Below are 25,136 nucleotides of genomic sequence, written 5' to 3'. Positions count from 1 at the left end.
AGTCAAGCAGAGGCATATTCCATTCCTAGATTGGGCATTGCCTAGCGAGTGGAAGGCAATCTGCTATAAGTCAAAACTCACCTGTGCCAGACAGTAGCAACATGGGAGAGAGTCGCTGGTGGACACTCAAGTTTACTGTACAGAAGGAGGCAATGGTAAACCACTTCCATATTTTTACCAAGAAAACTCTATGGTTCCACTACCAGAATGATTGCAGATGGTGGTGGGGCATTCTGAAGGTCATGGGTCCATGACATCGTTATGGGTCTGCCACGACTCAACAGCATAAGCCAACAACAATTGAGAAGTGGGGGCGGGGAGGAAGCAGCCAGGTCAGGGATGACAGTGTGGGGGTTCAGAACAGTGCCCTGCACATTTTCTGGGGGATTCGCTTGCAGCTGGGAATGAGGGGGAAAAGCTCTCAGGTCTGCAAGCTTTCTTATTTCTGGAGGAGCCTCAATAGCAACCAAGATGTGGAGGGGAGCCACCTGGGTTCTGTCCCCACTCCTCTCCCCTTTCCCACTTTAGTGGAGCCTGGGGCAGAGCTTGGCTCTAGTTTGAAGTGGAGAGGAGGCTTCTCTGCTGGAGGGAGAAGGGAAGTACAGGGAACCAAAAGTTGTCCTAAGGCTTTCAAGGCTCTCCAAAAGCTGTTGGGGTAACTGTGACTCAGCTCAGTCACCCTCTCGTTGTTCCTAATCTGCCTCCCTCTTCAGTCTCTGCTATACCTTTTCCTAAATGTTGCTTTTGCTATGGAAAGAGAATGGGCCTGGTAATCAGGAGAATTGAGAAAGTGTCTGCTGCTATGAACACATGAAACAATGTTTGCTGAGTGCCCACTATACTCCAGAAATTTCCTTCTGGCTTTGAACACAGAGAGTAGGAATGGTGGGCACTCATCTGTGTTCAGAGCCTGAGGGAAATTACATTACTGGTGCAGTGGGCTTAGCATGCAAACTTTTCTTCACCAATCAGATCATAAGTGAGAGCTCCACAGGCAGAGTTGCCAACCTATCAGATCCTAGCTATTGGAACCAATCAGAGGAGGTGGTGGGAAAGGCAAATAGAAAAATCAATATTTTAATTGGAAGAAGCAGAACAAAGTTTTCCAGGAAACCTTTCATTTCTTGTGGGAGTTACATATTAGTAAAATGGAGACTTAAATTGAACCCAGAAATATTTCTGGATCTGCACCCTGATAAAAAATTTGCTTTGACTGCCAAGGAACCAATATGCAGTACCTAGAATAATTTGACAGCTTTTGTAAGAGCTCTTCTAATATCTAATTTCAAAAGATAATGATACAGTACCTGAAAAAGTTACCAGGTGTTTGTTTTTGATCTAAAGTCAATAGCATTTATTGAGTGCTTACTATGTACAGAGCACTATACTAAGCACTTAGAAGAGAACGGCACAAAGAGTCTGAAATCCCTGAATGGAAAAATGACATTTTAGATGCAAAATTTTGTAGTTTTTCAAGGATGTTTCAATTTCTGGTGACAACTGTAATCCATCCTTTTCAGATTCCTGATTCATTACTAATTTATAATTTGAGAGTGACATGGAATAACTGGAGAGTGTTGAGAGAAGAGAAAATGCAGTGGATATAGAGATGGGAGCTAGGTTCTAAGAAGTAAAGCAGAGGGTTCAATTTAGGCTCAAAAAACAGAAGAGCAGAGAAATTTAATGACTAAGAACAGAAAATCAAGCTAAATGCTGTACTATGAATAACATTCAATCATTTATTGAGCACTTACTGTGCCTAGAACACTACTAAGGGTTTTGGAGAGTACAGTATGACAAAGTTGATGGACATGGTCCCTGCCCACAACAAGCTTACAGTCTAGAACAGGAGGTACATATACACAGACCATGGAGTTGAGAGTGGGGTGAATAAAAGATGCAAACCTAAGTGCAACAATGATGCAGAAGTGAGTGGGCAAGGAAATGAAGCCTTAGTCTATGAAGTTCTTCTGGAAGAAATGGCCTTTTAATAAGGTTTTGAAGGTGACGGAGTGATCGACTGTTGAATATGAAGCGGGAGAGTTTTCCGTGATAGAGACAGATTGTGGGCAAGAGGTCCATGGTGAGTTAGATAAGATTGAGGAAGAGCAAAAAAGTTAGCATTAGAAGAGTGAAGTGTGCAGTCTGGATACTAGTAGGAAAGAAGTAAGGTAAGGTTGGAGGGAGCAAGGTGACTGAATACTTTAAAGCCAGTGGTAAGGTGGATGGGCTACCACTGGAGGCTCTTGAGTGGGAAAACTTGAACTGAATAGCTTTGTAGAAAAATGATCCAGGCAGTATAGGCTGGAGTGAGGAGATAGGAAGCAGGGCGGGCAACCAGGGGGTTGATGCAGTGATCAAAGGGATAAGATAAAAAATTGAGTTTACAGGTAGCGTTTGGATGAAGAGAGAAGGGCAGATTTTAGCAATTTTTGTGCAGGTAGAAGTGAAAGGATTTATTGACAAAGTGAATAAGTAATTTGAGAGAGATTGGTTGAGGGTAATGCCAAGATTACAGACTTGTGAGACAGAGAGCATGGTGGTACAGCGATGGGAAGAACAAGGTTTGGGTGGGTGTTTTGGATATGTTAAGTTGGAGGTGTTGGGACATCCAAGTAGAGGTGACCTGAAGGCAGAAGGCAATGGTCAGACTGTAGAAAATTAAGGAGATCACTGCTGGAGATGTAGTCATCCTTATAAAGGTAACAGTTGAAGCCATAGGAGGGAATGTTTTCCAAGGGAGTGGGTGTAGACAGAGAATAGAAAGGATCCCAGAAGTGAGCTTTGAGGAACTCCCACATTTTGGGGGAGGCTGGCAGAGGAGAAACCCATGAAAGAGATAGAATGAGAAGCCAGAGAGAAAAGAGGAGAACCATAGAAGGCAAAAATCACTTTAATTGGTCAATGTTATTTATTAAACATCTGTGCAAAGCTTTGCATTAAGTACTAGAAAAGAATGCACAATTGGGAATTAGGCCTGGTGCCTTGCCCTCAAGGGACTTACGATCTAAGAATATAAAGAGGGTGAGGGGACTGGCAACAAGACAAATAAGGAACAATGAAACAGTAAAACATGGAAAATACTACAAAAACAAGGAAAAATACATAAAACAAAAACAAAGTTCAGTAGGGTATTGTAGCTAGAGGAACAGAATTTTAGGCTCCCTGCAGCTCAGAGCAAAAGAATGTCCAGGTTTGAAAGACTGGAAACTCAATCTGCAGCAAGTTTGTTTTATGGGCACTGGTCAGGTGCCTTACATTTTTCACAGAGAGCAAAATGTGGAAAAAAATAATATTGCAATGCAGCAAGAAAGTTTGATTAGCAAACAAAGATAACCTCCTTGGGGACAGGGGCTGAGTTGATTTACTGAGTTGTACTCTCCTAAGGGTTTAGCACAGTGCTCTGTGTTCTGTAACTTCCTGAAGAAATACCATGCTTGATTGATCAATTCTCAACAAAATGGTATTTAAAGATAATAAAAATTATTGCATTTTTAAGCACTTACTATGTGACAAGCACTGTACTAAGGGCAGGGCGGGGGGTAGAGGAGAGATACAAGAAAATTGTGTTGGACATAGTCCCTGTTCCACATGGGACTCAAAGTCTCAATGCCCATTTTACAGATGAGGTAACTGAAGCACTGAGAAATGAAGTCACTTGCCCAGAATCACACAGAAGACATGTGGAGGGAACCAGGATTAGAACCCATGACCTTCTGACTCTCAGATCCACGCTCTATCCAGTACACCAAACTGCTTCTCTAGTCGAGCCACTGGGAGGTGGCAGATTCTCCATCCCATGTTTTGAATTGAAGCAGAGATAATGTAGATGATTCAGATATTAGACTCCTAGCTCTTTCTTCAATTCATAGCTTCCTCCATGAATTATCTATCTGAGTTTATGAAGTGTTTGTCTTTTTAGGCACTGATGTAAGTACAGTTCTATTGACCTTTATTACTATTATCATATTTGTTAAGTGCTTACTATATGCCAAGCACTGTTCTGAGCACTGGGGTAGATACAACATAATCAGGTTGTCCCACGTAGGGCTCACCGTCTTAATCTTCATTTTACAGATGAGATAACTGAGGCACAGAGAAATTAAGTGGCTTGCTCATGGTCACACAGCAGATAAGTGGCAGAGCTGGGATTAGAACCCATATCCTCCAACTCCCAAGTCCATGCTCTTTCCACTAAGCCATGCTGCTTCTCTGTTTACTTCTTTGGTGACCTGGCTACTAACATCTTGTATTACCCATTATCAAACCCTTCTCTTCAAGAATACACCTTTCAATGATTTAGTCAGAAATCCCATTACCTGAAGGTAACTCTCGTCAAAACAATACTCCTTGTTTGTCTGCCACTTAGACGGCATGTAAGAGAAGCAGAGTGGCTCAGTGGAAAGAGTCCAGGCTTGGGAGTCAGAGTTCATGGGTTTGAATCCCAGCTCTGTCAGCTGTGTGACTGTGGGCAAGTCACTTAACTTCTCTGTGCCTCAGTTCCCTCATCTGTAAAATGGGGATCAACTGTGAGTCTCATGTGGGACAATCTGATTACCCTGTATCCACCCCAGCACTTAGAACAGTGCTCTGCCAAAAGTAAGCACTTAACAAATACCAACATTATTATTATTATTATGTAATCTTGAGTGATAATACCTCCATCTCACCTGGAGAATGTATCTTGAGTACCCTCACTCTATATGTCCAGTTTCCCTGTGACTTCTATGGCCAGGTTTGAGATGGTATACTACCAGAGAGAAACCACAGACCACTGCTGCAAATTTTCCCAGTGAGATCTCCAACCCATGAAATTATTTCCTCCCAGGCATGTTCCCCTTGAAGAATCTGTTTCTATCACTGTCTGAAGTAGGATGCCTAAAATCCCTACTCATTTTTGCAGCTTGCATACACATAAGCAGAAAAAAACCAAGAACTTGGAAAATATAGCCACATTTTCTAATCTTAAGATGTTTTCCTAATGTATTCTTGAATGATCAAGAATTCAACTTTACTCAATTAAGTTGTAAGAGGTTTTCTTTGTAAATAATCACTTTATCATAATTTTCAGAAACGATCTGATGGGATTTAGATGTAAATCAGAACATTCATCATACTTCCTGCTGTTGGTGTCAGCATATCTTGCACCTCTGGATCTTTCTGAGAAATTGATGTGTCCTTTTTTCCTCTTTTTGCACTAGGATAAGTGGTATACTGCTCCAAAGAATACTCTTTAAAATTAAATGTCATTAAAATTAAAAGTACTGATGGAAAAATGAGTCGAAATAGACGATGAGCAATTTACACACTGAAAACAGTGGCATAAGGTACAGAATAAGGGGAAACAGGAAAAAACAACACCACAATGATGTCTAGTTGACAGATTACTGTCACTTTACTCTCTGAGGCTTTGTCATAACCTTCAGTAGGGATATGATATTGAACATCTGGTAGGCAACCAGTGCAGAACCTTGACATAGCTTAATATATATGGTGCAACTGGAATGAGAGTGGGAATGTCACTGCACCATATAGCTACCTATATGCTGCTAAGTAAATAAGTTGATCCTAGAATGACCTATCACTTGAAAAGTATCCCAGGGAGAAACTCAATTCGAGCTAGGATGAAAATATTCCTCCTTTACATCACCAAATAATGTCTTGCAACTTATTTTGCTTCTAGCAAATACTTCTTCAGCATGCTTCAAATTAAGTGTCCTACAACAAATGAATTCAGCAAAATGATAATGAGGCAGGGAGACTTCGGTATAGTGACTGTAGTCTTCAACAAAACACATCGATTTACCGATTCCAAATGTTTGATGAGTCAATAGACTTAAGTGACAACCGGCATTACCGCCAGTATCTGACACTTTCAGAATCCTGCAAGCTAGCAAGCAAATCAAAGTGAAGTTTAGAGGCTTCTTTGGTTCATGCTCATTTGCAGCTTGGACTGTGGGCTACAGCCATTCCTCATATTGTCCCACCACTACGTTGCTTTCAATATGTATAGTGCTTTTATTATTCAAAAGCACTTTAACATCAATTATCTAATTTTATCCTCACAACATCCCTGTAAAATAGGGAGCATCAGGTTTTATTAACCTTATCTTGCCAGTAACCTCTCTGGGCAATAGCTTCAAGCATCTTGGTCTGAAGCCAAAGCAGGCCGGTGGTGGAGTGGGGGCTTAGGAACTCTCTCCTAAATCTCAGGCTTTTGTCATAATCATCTTTTCACCCTCCAAACCTAATGTATCTTGCAAGTCAATCAAAGCTCCCTTTAAAAGGTAGAAGAAGAAATGGATTAACATTTATGCTTTAGTCACCTTCTTCACATAGAACATATAGAACATAGAATATTTCTGTCTCTCTGAAGAAGACTATATGAGGACATATCTATGTATACGTATAGATGTATACATCTATGCAAATGTGCCCTTCGGTTTTAAAGATAAAGATGATACAGCCTGTGGAATGTGATCCATGCATATTAGTGTGGCTTCAAATATCAGTGTGTCCTTGACACTCCCTTTCACAATTCATGTATATAATAGTAATGGTATTTGTTAAGCGCTTACTATAAAAAACATTCTTCATTGCGCTCATGCACTTGTCCAATTTAAGGAAGTGTGTCTGATTCTGAGCCTCTTTGAGGGTCCTGATCCTCATACAAACTTTGTGCAAGGATAGCAACCTCTTACTCAATTGCTGCCCTCTTTCTTAACGGCTGTAGTGGCATGGCTCAGTGGATAGAGCACCGCCCTGGGTGTCAGAAGGTCATGGGTTTTAATCCCAACTCTGCCACTTGTCTGCTGTGTGACCTTAGGCAAGTTACTTCTCTTTTCTGTGCCTGTTACCTCATCTGTAAAATGGGGATTGCAACTGTGAGCCCCACTTCGAACAGGAACTGTGTCCAACCCAATTTGCTTGTTTGCATCCACCCAGCACTTAGTACAGTGCCTGGCACATAGTAAGAACTTAACAAAATACTATAAGAATTGTTATTATTATTATTATTATCATTATTGTAGGGATCTCATCAACTGACCCAATGGCTGTGTTGCATTTTCTACAACAACTGTACCATACCTTTATTACATAAAAACAAAGCAATGTCATTTTTTGGGTAGATCAGGTCTAATTAGCCCACTACTCTCTGAACAATAGTGACAAACCTTGCAAAACCTGCTGCAGTGCACTAACCAGTTCCCTTAAAAAGCTCTTCCTTACTACAAAGGGAGGAAACATAGGCTCTAAGAGAATTGGGATCTTTACTGTTCAATCTCAACTAGCAGCTTGAGACCTTTTTAACCTTAAGACAGCAACAATATTTTTTAATTCTGTATTTTTTTTCATCTGGGGTTTCTTTATCTAAATATTGTAATCTTAAGATGCCTAATAAGACAATTCAAAACCTCACTTATCTCCTGTACCATAGGTACAACTGGTATCAAATCTAGTATAATCAGATTTCTTTTTCCTAACAGAATCTAAATGGCTCCAGGGCAGATAAAACAGTTGCTCCAGATCCAGCTCTGAATTAGATGTTGGCTATCTGGATGCATCAGATCCAAATTTTTAATGTCCGAAATATCCCAGAGGTTTGAAGCTGAAGGTATCTTTCTTATCCAAAGTGATAAGATTGAAAACTGACCAGCTCAATTTGCATGATATTAAGTTCAGACATTCAGACAAAATGCAGTCAAAACAATGTTGTATTATTTAGGATAAATCTCAGATATTTCTCATAACTAAACTTTGTACTTTTTTTCCCTTTTCTTTGAAAAAACGTCACAGGACCCAAAGTTGATTAATTCAGAACCAACTTGGTCATTTTTGTTTCTTTACTCCCATATGCTTTTAATTATCAATGTTTAACTTTCCCAACTTTTGTTTTAGCTTGAAGGTCAGAGAAGAAAAGAGTGTGGGAAAGTGGGTGAGTTGACAATAGCATTGGAGTGAGCTGGGTTACCAAAGTAGCCTGATTCAACTACTACAGCTGTTTTTATTGAATTTATTTCTGGTTATGAAAATACTAGGAATAGCTCATGCATTTGGCACTATTATATGCAACTGTGTGTGTGTGTGTGTGTGTGTGTGTGCATGCATGCTCTTCTACTTTCCATTTGAAAGCAATTTTAGATGGGATTGCCGAGTAAGATTGACTCCACAGTGGTATAGGCCAGGTAAATTTCCACTGTACTGAGTCGATCTGTGTTTCCTGAAGTATGTGGTCCTGGCATTTAAAATATTTTCTGTGTACTTTTAATATTATAGAGTAGGAATGTTTTGAATTAATACAGTTAAATATTAATACATTATTTTGCTTTTCTTTTTTCTTCCCACCTACCAAGAAATAGTGGGGTTTCTGTATAGAAAATGATGGTGGAAGAGCATGGCCGAGGGAGTCGGTGGACCTGTGTTTTAATCCCAGCTCTTCCAATTGCTTGCTGTGTGACCTTAGACAAGTCACTTAACTTCTTTGAGTCCCAGTTTCTTCAACTGTAAGGGGGATTAAATACCTGTTTCCACTCCTACTTTGACTATGACACCATGTGGAACAGGGACTTTCTGCAACCTGATTAACTTGTATCTACCCCAGAGTTTAGAACAGTGCTTGCTTGACACATAGTAAGCACTTAACAAATGTATTATCATTAATAATAATAATAATGCTAAGAAGTGCTATAGAAGCAATCTAGACAAGTGGAAAGAACACAGGCCTGGGAGTCAGAGGACCTGGGCTCTAATCATGGCTCTGCCACTTGTCTGATGTGTGAGCCTGGGTAATTCACTTAATTTCTTTATGTCTCACTTGCCTCATCTATAAATGATGATAATAATAATAATGGTATTTGTTAAGCACTTGCTATGCTCCAGGCACTGTTCTAAGCACTGGGGTAGATACAAGATAACTGGGTTGGACACAGTGTCTGTAGCATATAGGGCTCACAGTTTTAATTCCCATTTTACAGATGAGGGAAATGAGGCACAGAGAAATGAAGTGACTTGTCCAAGGTCACACAACAGAAAAGTAGCAGAGCCTTAACAAGATTAGAACCCATGTCCTTCTGACTCCCTGGCCCACTCTCTAATTCCCTCCTTCCTTCAATTTAGACTGTGAGCCCCATATGGGACAGGGATGGTGTCCAATCTGATTATCTTATATCTACCCCAGAACGTGATGCATAGTAAGCACTTAATAAATATTATTATTAATTATCTTATGGTGCCATCTCATTTCATATTAGTGTCTGTCTCCCGCTTTAGACTATAAGCTCATGATTGATAGGGAATGTGACTACTAATATAGTTCTTTGGTACTCTCCCAAGCTCTTACAACAGTGCTTTGTGCAGTGTAAGTGCTCAATAAATGCCATCAATTGATTCCTGCTGCACCAAGATATAGTCAATTTAAAATTATACAGTTGCACAGAACCTGCTTACTCTATTTTTTCATGAATTTTAAAGAGTCCAGGTTCTTTTTTTATAAACAGCTTCCACATTTTCTCCACCCTTTGTTCATTTTTATCACCTGTCCCAGGAAGTAGTATTCTTCAAGAATTGCTGTACATCCCTAGTCTTCTTCCACAACCAAAGATATTCTGACATCAGAACATCTCATAATTCCTCAGCAACTTTGAAATTTTTTCTACCATTTTCCTAGCTGCATCAGTCTCAATTCCAAATCCTAAGTAGGATTGCAACATGACCTTTTGATTTTATGCCAACCACTGTCCTTCAGAAACCAGATCTCTGGGTTAAGCAGCTCAACTGTCACAGCGTGGTAAATGCAACAACAGAAGGCTCTGATATTCCTGCTCTGCAGTACACACATCTCTGATTCATCACCATCATTATGAAGTGTAAAAATCATTTTTCTAATCTCCAAAGCCACTGTGTGGTTCTGTGCATATAATGTAGGCAGCACACATATGTAACACTTTTTCTAAAATTCCATTTGACTCTATAACTTTTTAATTTATTTTGCATGTCTAGATGGCAAAGTCAACCCCAGAAAAAGACTTGCTCATTACAACAATTTTTGAGAGAGAAATTGTAGAAAGAATCAATGTCATTCTTAAGTGATAACACTCTCCGTTTTCTATCTCGTTCAACACCAGTGTGACCTCAAGCTCGTCAGTATGCTAGCCTTGGTTTTTAGTCATGGTTTTGAGATCTCTGATCTCAATCTTCTTACTTAGAAAGTCTGCATTAATTTTCAGGTCCATTCCCTTTTCCAAGCTATCTTTCACCTGATATTAGTTATTGCTGAAGCTGACACTGTTTGTATAATACTTCTGTCTACAAAGAGATCTTTCTGTCTGATGCTGTAACTTTAGTATCCCTTACCTTTAAACTGCCTATCCTTGTGTTTTTACAACCTGACTGGCTTTCATAATTAATTTTTATTTATCCTACTAGATGGTATGATAAGTTTTTCAATTTCCTCTCAGCTCTGTCAATGTCATGACCCTTATGCTTACAATAAGTAGAAAGTGTTTTTTTTAATACATTTTATTCTGGTGCCTGCTTTTATTGACATCACCAATTTTAATCAAATTTTCCTTTTCTTTACTTAGCACACTCTCATCCTGGTGGGTTAAGTAAATAATGGCAAAAACAAGAAGCACTTTTTCTCTTTTGGGGAGAAAAAAAAGCAAAGCAAAAAAATTTGCCTGCCAGAAACTTCATTTTCAGATTTTATTGGTCTCCGCTGTATTCTTCAGCCCACATTTATCAAATATATGGTACCACTAATCATGAAACTATGGTAGACGTAACCTATAGCAATCCAGTGTAGGACATATATTTAGAATGGGCTAAGTGCATTGGAAAAAATAAAAATCTGACCTACCCTGAACTTGATCCTATTTGTATCATAAAAGTAAAGTCCAGAAGTAGATAGCCTCAAATACTGACAGAAAGCAATTAAATTAAATTCAACCCTGAAACCTTCCTTTGAGATTTAGAGAAACTCAATGTTCTAGTGTTGTTTTATGCACGATGCATGATAACCTCTTCCTTTGTACAATATAAAGCTACCATGGAATAAAATAAAATTACTTCATTCAGCAAACTGGAAAAGTGAAGCATCTGTGAGGGATGAAGTCAAGGCAAAAACCATACTTAGATGGGCAAAGGTGGGCATAGACATCAGTAATCTCTTACGATTTATATTAATGGGCACTGAGAAAAGTATAAAGGAAAGGTCATTACATAAATGATGATATGTTTCTAGACTTAGCTGATTACAGGAACAATTTTTATGGAGAATAGAAATGCTAGGAAACAAGCCCTGCATATCTCTGTCTCTGATTACCTACTGAAAGCAGATTGAAAAACAGTCCTATGATCATCATAGTTTCTGTGATAGTGGAAAAAGAAATTACAGCTGAGATCATCTTTGTCTGCTACTGGTTCTTACAGAACTTAAGTTTCACCTGAATGGAAGGAATCTTAGTAAAATTCTTGGTGATCATTTCCCTGAGGAGGAACCCACAGCAGACCTTGTCCCTGTATTCTGCTGTGCTCAGTATCATTATCCTAATCATCATCATTTACTGAGCACATCTACCCTGTACAGAACCTTGTACTAGGCGTTTGAACATAGAAGAGAAGCCAAAAATATAATGCTGCCCTTGAGGAGCTTTGACAAATATGCCATGACTAAATATGAGAAAATAGATGCAAATAATTAACATAAATGAAAAAATAAATAAGCCGATGACTGCATGATGAGAGTGAAGGTGACTCAAAGGAGGGCATGACCAATGATAATGGTGGGGACTCAAAGTCTTTTAGGATTATCCAGTGATTATATCAAGAGGTTTATATGTTTATTTACTAAAATAACTGAAGTGAAGAACATCTGTAGATAGCTGCCAGGAGGGGAGGCATTACATGGAGCCACAAAATCTGCATGATAGAAATCAGTGGTAAAGCGACAATGACTTAGTGAGGTATGCTGCTAAACCAGGATGCCCTAGACTGCAAGCTTCTTATGGGCAGAGAATGTCTCTACCAACTCTGTCTCCCAAGTGTTTCATATACTGCTCTGCACCCAGTAAGCTCTCAGTAAATATTCTTGCCTCACTTATCCCTTGACTGCTGTACAAACCAATTTTAAATCCAGGTCCCTACCTCTAAAGGACTGGCAGGGACAGAGAGAGGGAAGGATTCCTAGAGAGATAATCTTGTTGTGGGCAGGGAATGTGTCTGTTTATAGTTCTTTTGTACTCTCCAAGAGCTTAGTACAGCATTTTACACCCAGTAAGCACTCAATAAATATGAATGAATGCCTAGGAAGGTGGTATAGTTTACCTTTTAATTTTTCCTTCATTGCTTCTCTCCTGATGGTGTTGGAGTTTTCAATTAATCAGTAGCATTTATTGAAGGCTCACTGTGTGCAGAGCAGTATGTAACTATTTACATTAATGTCTGTCTCCCCCTCTAGACTGTAAGCTCATTGGGTGTGGGGAGTGTGTCCATTGTTATTGTACTCTCCCAAGCATTGAGTACAGTGTTCTGCACACAGTAAACACTCAATAAATGTGATTGACTAAGTGCTTGGGGAAGTACATCACAATAGACATGATCCCTGGTGCAAACACTGAATTTCCAGGAGAAGGTTCTATGAAAAAAAATTAAAGTATAAAAATTAAATATGAACTGCAAGTATGGTGCAAATCAATTTTTTTCATCTCTGATCAAAAGTAATCAACAGAATGATCAGCAAAGTAAATTCTGATCTGAGTGCCAATATAGATCTTCTTATACTTTGAATATTTCCAGGTAAAAGTAGCATATTCATTGACACTCTAAAATACTTTTATCTGAGAATTTTGGATCACAGCTCTCAGTGAGTCAACTTTTTTTTTAAGGTCACAGCAGGATAAAAATTGTAGGCTAGAAGGGATTTACATACATGAATGAATCTGTCTCCCTGCCTCCAGGCATATGTGCACTTAAATCAGGCTTATGGGACAAATCTCCAGAGGAGGGGCTGCCCCAACTTGGAAGCAACATTGCCTAATGAACATTTCACCAGCCTGGTAATCGGGAGACTTGGGTTTTAATCCTATATCTGCCACTTGCCTGCTCTGTTTCTAGATCAGTTTCCTCATTCTGTAAAACAAGGATTAAATGACTTCAAAGTTCCTTCCAATTCAATTTTTGCACCTTCCCATTTTTTCACAGATTTTTTTTTTCCCAAGGACTCTGCTCATGATTAATGAAATGTTTGGTCTGAAGATGACAATCAGTCATATCTAATGGACTTTCTAGTTGAAATCTTGTTTCCAAAAATAAATCAATCCATCAATCCTATTTTTTGAGCACTTACTCTGTGCAGGGCATTGTACTTTTTGGGGGGAGTACAGTGTAACAGATTTGGTAGATGTGCTCCCTGACCACAAGGAGCTTACTATCTAGAAGGAGAAAGAGTGCTCTCCTCAACAAAGGTGACTAGAGCCTGTCTGAGATAGGATCAGGATACCAAAGTCACTTTAAGTTTGTATATGATATTATTTTTGGCAGTTATAAAGAGATATGCCACCATTATATCTCTTTGTGAGTAACCTACACTTAGACACTATGAATTCAATAAGCAGGTATTAATCTTTAAGCCCTCAGTGAGTTATAAAACTATCTTGAAGTGGAAGAGCTTAGTATTTTAACTAATTTTTGTTAGAAGACAACTTTTTGTTAATTTTGTTTTATAGAAGATCTACAAAAATGATCCAGAAAATTGTACCTAGTGTCTTAGAAATGAGTCAAAAAACAGGTTTACTAGCTGCTGACTTTTCTTACTGAGTCAGTACTGAAATCCAATTGAATTTTTCATTTGAATATTTTCACAGAAATAGAAATGTCATCTTTCCATTATCCTTTCATTCAATAACAATGAATATGTGGATAGCCATAATGTACTATAGATTAAACAACAGAAACAAAAACCACACCTAAAATATGTGCTTATATTCATTAGGAAATATGATGTAATTCAAATGATATAAAAATGTGGTTGAAGAAATTTAACATGACTTTAACAACTGATTCTATTTATTGCTATTGTTCTTGTCAGTCCGTCTCCCCTGATTAGACTGTAAGCCCATCAAAGGGCAGGGGCTGTCTCTATCTGTTACTGATTTGTACATTCCAAGCACTTAGTACAGTGCTCTGCACATAGTAAGCGCTCAATAAATACTATTGAATGAATGAAGGTATTCATAGGTATAGGTATTAGAGAACAGAAGAGTGGTTTGGTTGAGAAATATGGAGGTTAGTTTCAATAGATGAAAACTTTATTGGAACAGAATAAGAACAGAAAGGAGGATTGAAGAGTCTCCATTCCTATAAACTTTGAAGACAAAAGGAAAGACTATCATAAGCCAGATAACTGATTTATTTTCATCATCATCGATTATCAGTATTTACTGAACATGTGTTTGCAAAGCACTGTTCTTGATGCTTGGGAAGATGCAGTAAACCTTTGATTCTGTGATATTTCCATTTTCTTTTCTTAATGTCACCCCACTTATAGAATATATTAAAAACAAAAACTTTTGACAAAAATCTTTATGCACCAAAAAGATTAAAGCAGTCTGTGACCACAGCTTAAGGTGTTGATAGATGGACAAGTTAAATAACTGTCCTATGTTCATTCATGCAATCATATTTGAGTGCTTTCTGTGTGCAAAGCAAGGTACTAAGTGCTTGGAGAGTACCATATAACAAAAGATACATTTCTTCTCACAACTAGCTCATAGTCTAAAGGAGGAGACAGACACTAATATAAATTGATAAATTTTATATATATATATGTATATACATACATGATGAGATGAGAGGGAGCATGAATGAAGGAGCAAATAAGAGCTGCACATAAGGCAGTGGGCAATGAGAGGAGGGCTTAGTCAGGGAAGGCTTCTTGGAGGAGATGTGCCTTCAGGGAACGTGTCTGCCAGATGTTGTACTCTTCCTAACAGTTAGTGCTCTGCACACAGTAAGTGCTCACTAAATAATGCCACTCGTCAGCTGTGTGACTTTGGGCAAGTCACTTAATTTCTCGGTGCCTCAGTTACCTCATCTGTAAAATGGGGATTAAGACTGTGAGCCCCAAGTGGGACAACCTGATTCCCCAGTGTCTACCCCAGCGCTTAGAACAGTGCTCGGCACATAGTAAGCGCTTAACAAATACCAACATTATTAATGACTGATTTATTCATGTGGTTCTATATCAAGCGTGTTTGATGCCATCATTTTTGAAAACACTAGACTGTTTAGCTTTACTCGATCCCTTAATTAATTTGCATTTATTGAGCACTTACTGTTTGCAGAGTACTGTACTAAGTGCTTGGGAGAGTACAATATAGCAGAATTAGACGTATTCCCTGGCTACAATAATCTCACAGTCTTAAAGGTGGAGGGGCAAACATTAAGATAAATCGAGTCCAGACTTCTTGAGCCCCAATCTTTCAGGCCTATGTCTTTAGTCCTTTCCTATGGGCAGCCTGGGCAGGTCCACACAAAGTCTCTCATCTGGATTTGGGCAGTTCTCTTGTGATGTCATTTAGCACTACCTCTCACCATACTACGATATTATGCGTTGGTTGCAAAGGAAAAGGTGTTAAAAAAGGCATGAGGTGGATGATAATAGTAAACACACTTAAATACCATTTTGTGCCAGGCATAGTATGAGGAAGTCGAGTTGGACACAGTCTCTGACCTACGTGGGACTCAATCTCAATCCCCATATTATAGATGAGGTAACTGAGGCACAGAGAAGTGAAGTGACTTGCCCAAGGTCATAAAGCAGACAAATGGCAGATCTGGGTTTACAACACATGACCTTCTGACTCCCAGGCCTGTGCTCTATCCACTACATAAGAGACATTATTTGAAAACAAGGGTTTTTATTTGCACCTTTCATGACTAGATCTTAAAACTTGCAGGCCCACAAACTATCATTCCCCAACACAGTTGACAATTGAAGTTACATGATGGCTTTTTTAAAAGATAGAATGAACATAAAATCAAAAATGTGGTTTAGCAACAGGAACGTTATTGAAAAACGGGAATTAAGTCAGCATGGTGTGCAGCTATCAAGAGAGGAGTTGAACTTCTCAGAAGTTTATTTTTGGTGTTGCAGGAGACCAAGAGGCTAATCCTGGCTCCACCATTTGTCTGCCATGTGATCTTAGATAAGTCACTTTCACTTCCGTGTCTCAGTACAATTGGGTTTAAGACTGTGAGCCCCATGTGGGACATCGACTGTGTTCAACCTAATTAGCCTGGTAGTGCCTAGTACAGTACCTGGCACAGAGTAAATGCTTAATGAATACTATAAAAACAACAAAAAAGAGACAGACTAGAAAGAATGATAGATGCTGCTAATGACAAATGCATCAAGGCAACAAAGGACACTCTTTGTATGCACAGAATTAAATCAAGTTGTCAAACATAAATAGGTCTTTTCTGTCATGCATACACATGAGCATGAATAGGATCTCATACACTGCATCATCAGTAAACCTGAAGGACAACTATTTCTACAAGTTTAATGATGGCTCTCTTCACAGATAGCTTATTTAAATGTTCAGGGGTGGCTGAAAAAGACTAATATACTTTGCATTTTCTGTTTGAAGTGCCTGACCCTGATAGGGATACATTTTTAAGTACCACAGCCTTCCTGAATCCTCAGCTTTATAAACATTCTTACTTTGCCTAATTGCTGCACTCTGAAGTGGTCTCTGCTATTGATACCCCACCAAACTACATCATTTGAGGTTGAGGTAATTAAATAAGAGATCATCTTTCCTAGCTAAATATGCAACAATGACCTGACCAGGAAGCACATATCCTTCATTCAAGGGGACGCTTCATGAGGAAGAAAGTAGGGACAAGGAAATCACTGACTTTGAAGGTGTAGAAATTAAAGTTTAGTGGCCTCCAGCACAGGGTAGGGCCAATGGCTAAACTGTGCTAACTCTCTAAAACTTTGTGGAGGAATCATGGTTTTTATATAAACTTAAAGAGAGGAAAATAAGCAGCTTCTTGAGTTTGGACACCTTCTCACTTTGGTTTGAAAACCTATTACCGTTTTGAATTTAACTTTAGTCCCACAGTTATCCTACTATTACTATGTGTGGAAGGTAGGCAGGGAACGTGTCTTCTAACTCGGCATCCCCTGACCACTTTCCACACATATTAATGGTAGGATAAACTGTAGGACTAAAGTTAAATTCAAAAGGGTAATTGTACTTTCCCAAGTGCTTAGTACAGCTCTCTGCACACGGTAAGCACTAGATAAATGTGATTGGTTGGATTCTTTAGAACTCCCCTAATGGAGGTGTTCTCTTAGAAATGCAGTTCTAAAGATGAGATTTCAATTCTAGGTTGATATACAGAGCCAGAGAACATGCAAGGGGAAACTTTTTGAGTTTTCTGCTTTGCCAACTTTAAAACCCTGAAGTCCTATTGAACAGATATAGTCCAAAGGAAAAAAAAGTAGCAACAATTTCTTCTAACAAGAAATTCAACATGCAGTACTACACAACAGAAACTAAATATCCTCAGTGGATTGGAGAGGGGGACTGATGCCTACTCTATTACTTTTTGAACATGTAAAAAAGAGATGATACAGTTAAATCCCTAAATAAATGTTATACTTACCCTGCATATATTTTCCAAGTTCTTTATAATCAATAGTTCATTAATCCATGTAATACCCGGTTTGCTAATGAATAAGCAATTGGAAGGCACTCAGAAAGAAGCACTGTGGCATAGTAAATAGACTACAGACCTTGGAGTCAGAAGATCATGGTTATTAATCCTGGATCCACCACTTGTCTGCTGTGTGAGTCAAGTCAATTCACTTCTCTGTACCTCAGTTACCTCAGAACCCCACTTGGGACAGGGACTTTGTCTAACACAGTTTTCTTGTATCCAACCCAATGCTTAGTACAGTGCCTGACACATTACATAGTAAGTGCTTAACGAATAGCATTATTATTGTTATAATAAAGCCCTAAAGTAGTGGACCAATATTAGTAAGAGGATTCAGATGAATACTGGATGAAGGGGAGATGTTTCCCTTTTGGACTTTTGATAGAACTTGGCAGCTGTCAACCCCAAGTGATTGTCATCAAAGGACTTATGAGACATTACAATTATTAGCTCTGAATTTAATGTCATGATACTGATCTCTGACTATGTCAACTCCAACTTCTCTTCCTCTTTCATTGAAAATTGTCACTTGACCAAGCAGTTACCCTATCAGTGACCCCAGATGGGTTGCTACTGCAGTCCTTTTACATAGTAAATATTTCTCAGCTTCTCAGAATCCTTCCTCACAATTAATGATTTAATGCACACTGTACAATTTGTTAGCCTCATAAATGACCAGTGATTCACTTTTACTGGTAAATCAGAATAGAAAATTTAATTTAACAAATCACCCTGACATATTGAATCAACTGTGGACTGTGTGTTCCTCTTCTAGACATTGAGTTCCTTGTGGGCAGAGAACATGCCCAACTACAATATTGCATTATTCTTTCACAAGCATCTAGTACACTGCTTAGCACACAGTAATCACTCAGTAAATGCCACTAATGGGTTAATCAAACAGCCTTCAAATTAATAATAATAATGTTGGCATTTGTTAAGCACTTACTATGTGGAAAGCACTCTTCTAAGCGATGGGTTGATACAAGGTGTTCAGGTTGTCCCTTATGGGGCCCACAGTCTTCATCCCCATTTTACAGGTGAGGTCACTGAGGCCCAGAGAAGTTAAGTGACTTGCCCAAAGTCACACAGTTGACAAATGACAGAGCTGGGATTCCAACCCATGACCTCTGACTCCCTAGCCCGGGCTCTTTCCACTGAGCCACGCTGCACTCACAGACAGAGAAGAAGCTATTTTTGAGGCACCTCATTCCTGAAATCCTTATCCCTCACTTCCTTTCTAAAATTAAAGCTGTGACATCCTTAGTGGCAATTGCAGTTGCAATTGCCTTACCTAAACTACTGTGTCTTTGACACAAAATTTCTAGTAATGACAATAATTATGGTATTAAGCACTTACTATGTGTCTAGCACTGTTCTGAGTTCTGGAGTAGATAAAAGCTCATCAGGTTGGATGCAGATTGTGAGCCCAATGTTAAACAAGCACTAAGTATGAGGGAGTTAAGGTATTGAATCTCCATTTTACAGAGGAGGAAAGGAGCCACAGAGAAGTTGAATGATTTGCTCAAGGTATAACAGCAGACAAGTGATGGAGCTGGGATTAGACCCAGGTCCTCTGGCTCCCAGACTCATACTCTTTCTTTACTAGGCCCCAGCTATATTCTGTGGACTAAATTTTATGGCTTAAGTACAATAGCAAACAATCATGATAGTATTTATTTGTTACAGGGCTGAAATCAAAGGCTCCAAGATATTGCCTTTGTATTGACTCTCTCTGCAATCACTAGCTCAATTGCCCCCTATTTTTAAGTGTTTGTTAAAACCTGGATAAAGAGTAAATTGGTGTTTAATGGCAACTATACTACATAGAATTCATTCAGTCATACTTACTGAGCACTTAATATGTTAAGGGCACTGTGCTAAGCACTGGGGAGAGTGCATTGCAACAATAAACAGATACATTCCCTGCCTACAACCAGCTCACAGTCTAGATGAGTTCTTAATGATGCATAAATAGGCCTTTAAAAATAAGGGAGAATCAATGTAAATATTAGAAAAAATATGCTTTCAAGGGAGGTAAGAAAGCTGTCAAGATCATGCAGAAAAAGTCATCTGTAAAATCAGAATTAAAATCCAGAGTTATTGCATTAAAGTTCTTTCCAAAGGGGATTTTGAGAGGCCAAAGTAAGTAGGGAATTGGACAATTTACTGCACAGCTTGACCAGTACCGGCAGCTAATCTAGATAAACCAGGCTTAAGGAATTTCCCCTAAAAGATTTTTGTACTAAAATATTCATTTGAGTTGTCTGAAAAGAATGAAAAATGAAAATCTGAACCAAAACTATCTGCTGTTTGAAAAAGTTTGTCAACTGATCATAGTTTCAACTCTCATCATAGTTTTGCTTGATTCACCTTGCTAAACCCATGGTGGCCTATGAAATCAAAACTACAGGCATATAGAACTGTGTAAATTTGACTATGAATGTCTCATGATTGGCTGAGTCTGTTTAGCAGATTAGGCCAAGAGGTGTTGGTGGCCTTCCTGGAATCTGGAGGTAATGTTTTTAAGTATTTATTAAGAATTTACTATGAGACAAATACTAGGGAAATTAAAAAATAATCTGATTGAACATAGTCCCTGATTCACAAGGGACACACAGTCTAAGAAATGGAATGGGCATTTTAACCACAATTTACAGATGAGGAAACTGAGGTACAGAAAAGTTAATTGATAAATCTATGGCATTTATTAAGCACTTTCCATTTGCAGAACACTGTACTAAACACTTGGGAGACCACAGTGCAAAAGAATCAGTAGACATGTCCACAAGAACTATCAATCTAGGGGATGACTTCCTCCAGGTCAGACAGCAGGCAAGGGGCAGGAATAGGATTGGAATCCAAGGTTATGCCTTCCCGTCCCATGTTTTCTCGACTAGGCCATACTGCTTCCCTCTGAAGACACCCAAAGTTGCAGTGGGGTGGAGACATAGAGTGGAGGGAGATAACCTCTTTGATATTGTGATCTCATGGTTCATGCAGAAAGCTCAAAAGTAGTTTCAGTGGTCCAAGTCTTCATGATAGACACTCACATCTTCTCAGACAAATATCACTGGCATGACTCACCATCCACCATGCCCCCCCATGTGGAAATGTGGCTACAATCATAATGCTTCCTTGGAACAATTCAATACTTCATTGTTTAGACATAACTATAGTTTCCTTAACTCTTCATCTCACTAAACTTGTGAATTGAGCCAACTTGTCAATTCCAGGACTTAATGAATTCTTAAGGTCTCCTCAGAAAGGCAAGGACAAAAGAGAAGGACTCACCAAGGTCTCTTTGAATCCTGAGAATTTAGGTATTTTTTTTCTATAGACTTAAAGTTACATTTTAATTACAGTGAAATCATTTGAGAAACATTGATAGCAGGAAAAACTTTTAGACCTTTTGTTCTTTAGTGCAGTCAAGGGAAACCTCATTAGAGAGGATTTTCTTAGTTAGCAGGGCTCCAGGGTTAATGAGCTGTGAGTGATAATATATAGTAGTAATCCCTCAAGGCTATAATAAGTTGTATTTTATACATTCCTTAATCTCAATGGTGAAGGAGGTGATGGGCGAGGGTGAGAAGGAAACCAATTTAAGGGGCTCTGGGAAATTCCTAAAATTTTACTACTTGTTTGCAACTTAATTGAAAATGTTGCCCACACAATACAGAGAACTGGGAAGCCCAGGTTATGAAAAATCAGTGATGCAAACAGTCCGCCTTTTCTGATACACAGTCTGCTGACCAAATGCTTGAGCAGTTTCAAGTGATCATTGGCAATGGCTGATTTTTCCTGCAGTCTAATTATGGGAGAGACAGAGAGTTCTTGAGCCATAAGGGCCTAGATTGATCTGGTGAAATGAAAAAGGGAGAAACAATGTTGTAGACCCATATTAGCTGAATATTGTGTTTTGCACATTCCACACTGTCTCACTTCAGTGAGCTCTGCCCTAAATGGAACTAAACAGGTGGGTACTTTAAGCTTCCCAAATAGAATAGTTTCCCAGGGGTAACATTTTCTGAGTGTGGCTATTTTCCCCATTTCAATGGGTTCTTTTCCTTTCAATTGGTACATATTACTTTCCTTCTGGAGCTCTGTTAAAAATATCCTGGAGATATAAGGAGACAGAGCTTCCAGCTGAGTTACAATGATTGGTACCCAGAATGATCAAACTGCTTACCTGATCGCAAAGTCCAGGGGCTGGGTTCCATGGGAGAAGGGAGGCAGAGTATTAAGACATTGGGGAAAAAAAACAAAACTCGACAACCTCATTGCAGAAAGTGAATTTGGGATTCTGAGTTATCCTTATATGTTATTCCATTGATTAATTTTACCAGATAATTGCTTAATTTTTCACTTCACTACACTTGGGTAAACCCAGCGAATGAAACACCAAGTTAGTCTGGATTACTACCGCTCTTGTTGGTGAGACTAGCTCCTGGCCAAGCACTTGACTTGAGGCCCATCAAGAACAATTTAGTAGCATCTGATTTTACCTAGATGCTCATCTGTCTGGGTTAGTTTAACTCTAGATATACCTTCATAAACTGTTTGGCTGATGGATACCATTTAAATTCACTTTGGCTGTGATTATCTGGAATTTAAAACAAATTTTTTTTTCAAGAAATGAATCTGACCATTGTTTCATTCTAAAGGCACATGAGTGGGTTAGATGTCTTCTCAATACCCCTTTTAACTTTCAGAAATATTATGAGCAAGACATCTAACAAGTTATTGATAGCATTTATTGAGTGCCTACTGTTTTCAGAGCACTTAGAAGCATACAGCAGAAATGAAAGAAATGGCTCCTCCAGGTCAGGAATTATGCCTACTAATTCCACTGTACTCTCCCAAGTACTTTGGTGTTCTGCACAGAAAAAGTACTGAAAATGTACTATGGATGGATTATTTTGTAGTGTTTAAGTACTTATTATGTGCCAGGTACTGCACTAAACCCTGGGATAGATGCAAGCTAAGTGATCTAACTGAATGAGCGTTTATTTGGGTTTTGGGGAAAATAGAACAGATGCAAAAGATGTGGTCCCTACTCTTGGGTACCTTTCAGTTTAATGGGTAATTAGTCAATCATATTTGAAGACCAGAGAGCATAAAGTGTCAAACACCCAGTAGTTAAGAGATAAGGATTTAGACAAACAAAAATGAAAACCAAATAAACTAGTCCTCGGGTTTCTGGTCAGATACAATGATCTGGAAGGTGGGGGATTGAGCTATGCTTTGACAAATCCACTGTCTACACCATATTTTCAAATCTGAAGAACCATAAAACTTTTAAAGTAGTTTAAGAATGTCTGGTTATTAACTGACTAATCAAAGTTGACCATCCTGCATTTTGGGTTTTAGAAGTAAGGTGTCTGATAATTGCTGCTTAAGAAAAATAGTAACGATGCAGAAAAAAGAGTTACAAATCTGAAAAAGTCTGGAGTAAGTTGGCACAGAGTCAGGAAAAGGAAAAATACTTGTGGAATTTGGTGAGAAAAACTTTAATGTTTCTCATAGAACCGTTTGAAATACATTTGAAAATTAAGTACAATATCACCACACAGTCATATTACTGGAGACACTAGGGCTAAAAAAATACGTGAAAATAACTGGTTGGTCATATTTTAAAGGGTAACCAATGCTCACTAGCAGCTGCAGTAAGATATTAAGTAATAGAGCACAGTAATGTTAACAGCTCTCTTGGTAAGAGTGGTAAATGAAATAAACCTCAACATCCGGTGTATCATTAATCTATAGTGAATAATGGCAGTGGTAGTGTAAGGAGATTAAAAAGGGCATTGTAAACATTTGTGGCTGTATAATATACAAATTAAAAATGTGTGAACGCTTGCAGCTGCATAATCTACAAATTAAAAAGTGTAATAGCATAGCATTAATTACTGGCTGATCAATTCCCCCATAATTGCTGGCATGTAGATGAACAATTATAGGTCCAAAATGTTATACAAGAAAGAGACATTGACCTTGGAACTGTAAGAAATGATACTAGGTTATAAAGTGATACTGACTCATATCAAATCCTGTTCCAGTATTTGTAGTGTCATTGCAGCTTTGTTCAGGTCCATAATGACCACACTATTTCTTTAGCTTATAGTGCCACTGGGGTTAGGCTTCCTTTTCTTTTTGGAACAGAAACACCCAGTGACCTTCAGCCTCCCATAAATGGTACCATAAAGCCTCATTTCCAAGTTCAAACAGTTTTAATAAAAATGAAATAACCCAAGAGAATGACCAGCCTACAGCTTTCCCCAGTCTACCCAATGAGACTGAGAGAAAACTTTGAAAAGAAAACTTAATCCAAACCCACATTTTCTACCTGGTGTGATACTGCCCACTCTAGCATCTAGAAAACCTACTGCACATTCAGGAGACAGAGCACAAAAATTCATAGAAAATCACTCCAAAAACCAAGTGTCATCACTGTAGGCCTAGGGTTACACTAGCTCTTCTATCCTCAGTACAGGAACCAAAATGTGAGAATATTTGAATGAGAAGAATTCACAAAAGGAGAGTTTGGACCACAAAATTTAGTCCTCTTGTGCTTCTAATTTTGCCCTTCATTTCAGAACAAGAGTAAGCAATATCTTGAATCTAGCATGAGAGCAGTGTGGACAACATCCAGGATCTGAAGGTTCATAATAAAGTTATGGTATTTAAGTGCTTACTATATGCTAGCCTGTACTAAGCACTGGGGTGGATACAAGCAAATTGGGCTGGGTCCACATGAGACTCAGTCTCAATCCCTATTTTACAGATGAGGTAACTGAGGCATTGTGAGCATGTTGTGGGCAGGGATTGTCTCTTTTGCAGTATTGTATTCTTCCAAGCACTGAGTACAGTGCTCTGCACACCGTAAGCACTCAATAAATACAATTGAATGAATGAAGTGACTTGCCCTTAGTCATACAGCAGACAAGTGATGGTGCCAGTATTAGAACTCATGACCTCTGACTCCCAGACTTGTGTTCTATCCACTACACCAAGCTTCTCCTTTAAGTTTGCCTGAATGATCAGACAATAAAAACTGCATGAAATAACCTTTCAAATTGTGCTTGCATATCCACAGAGACCTCCGCTCTCTTGATCCCATCCGTCTTTCCGAAAGCATCTCTCCTCACCTTGCCTCCCTGTCCTCACTTCCCACTCTCGAAGATCAGGTCTCCGCTCTCAACTCCACCCTCTCTACTCATCTCAACTCTCTTGCCCCCCTTTCCCTCCACCACTCTCGCTCCACTAACCCACAGCCCTGGATCACCTCCTCCGTCCGCCTCCTACACTCCTATGCTCGAACTGCTGAGCGCTGCTGGTGAAAGTCCAAGCAACAAGCCGACCTCACACACTTCAAATTTATCCTTTCCTGCCTTAACTCTGCCCTC

Source organism: Ornithorhynchus anatinus, chromosome 3 (assembly GCF_004115215.2).
Source record: "Ornithorhynchus anatinus isolate Pmale09 chromosome 3, mOrnAna1.pri.v4, whole genome shotgun sequence".
In the NCBI taxonomy this organism is placed as follows: Eukaryota; Metazoa; Chordata; class Mammalia; order Monotremata; family Ornithorhynchidae; genus Ornithorhynchus; species Ornithorhynchus anatinus.
This window is presented reverse-complemented; position numbering follows the sequence as displayed.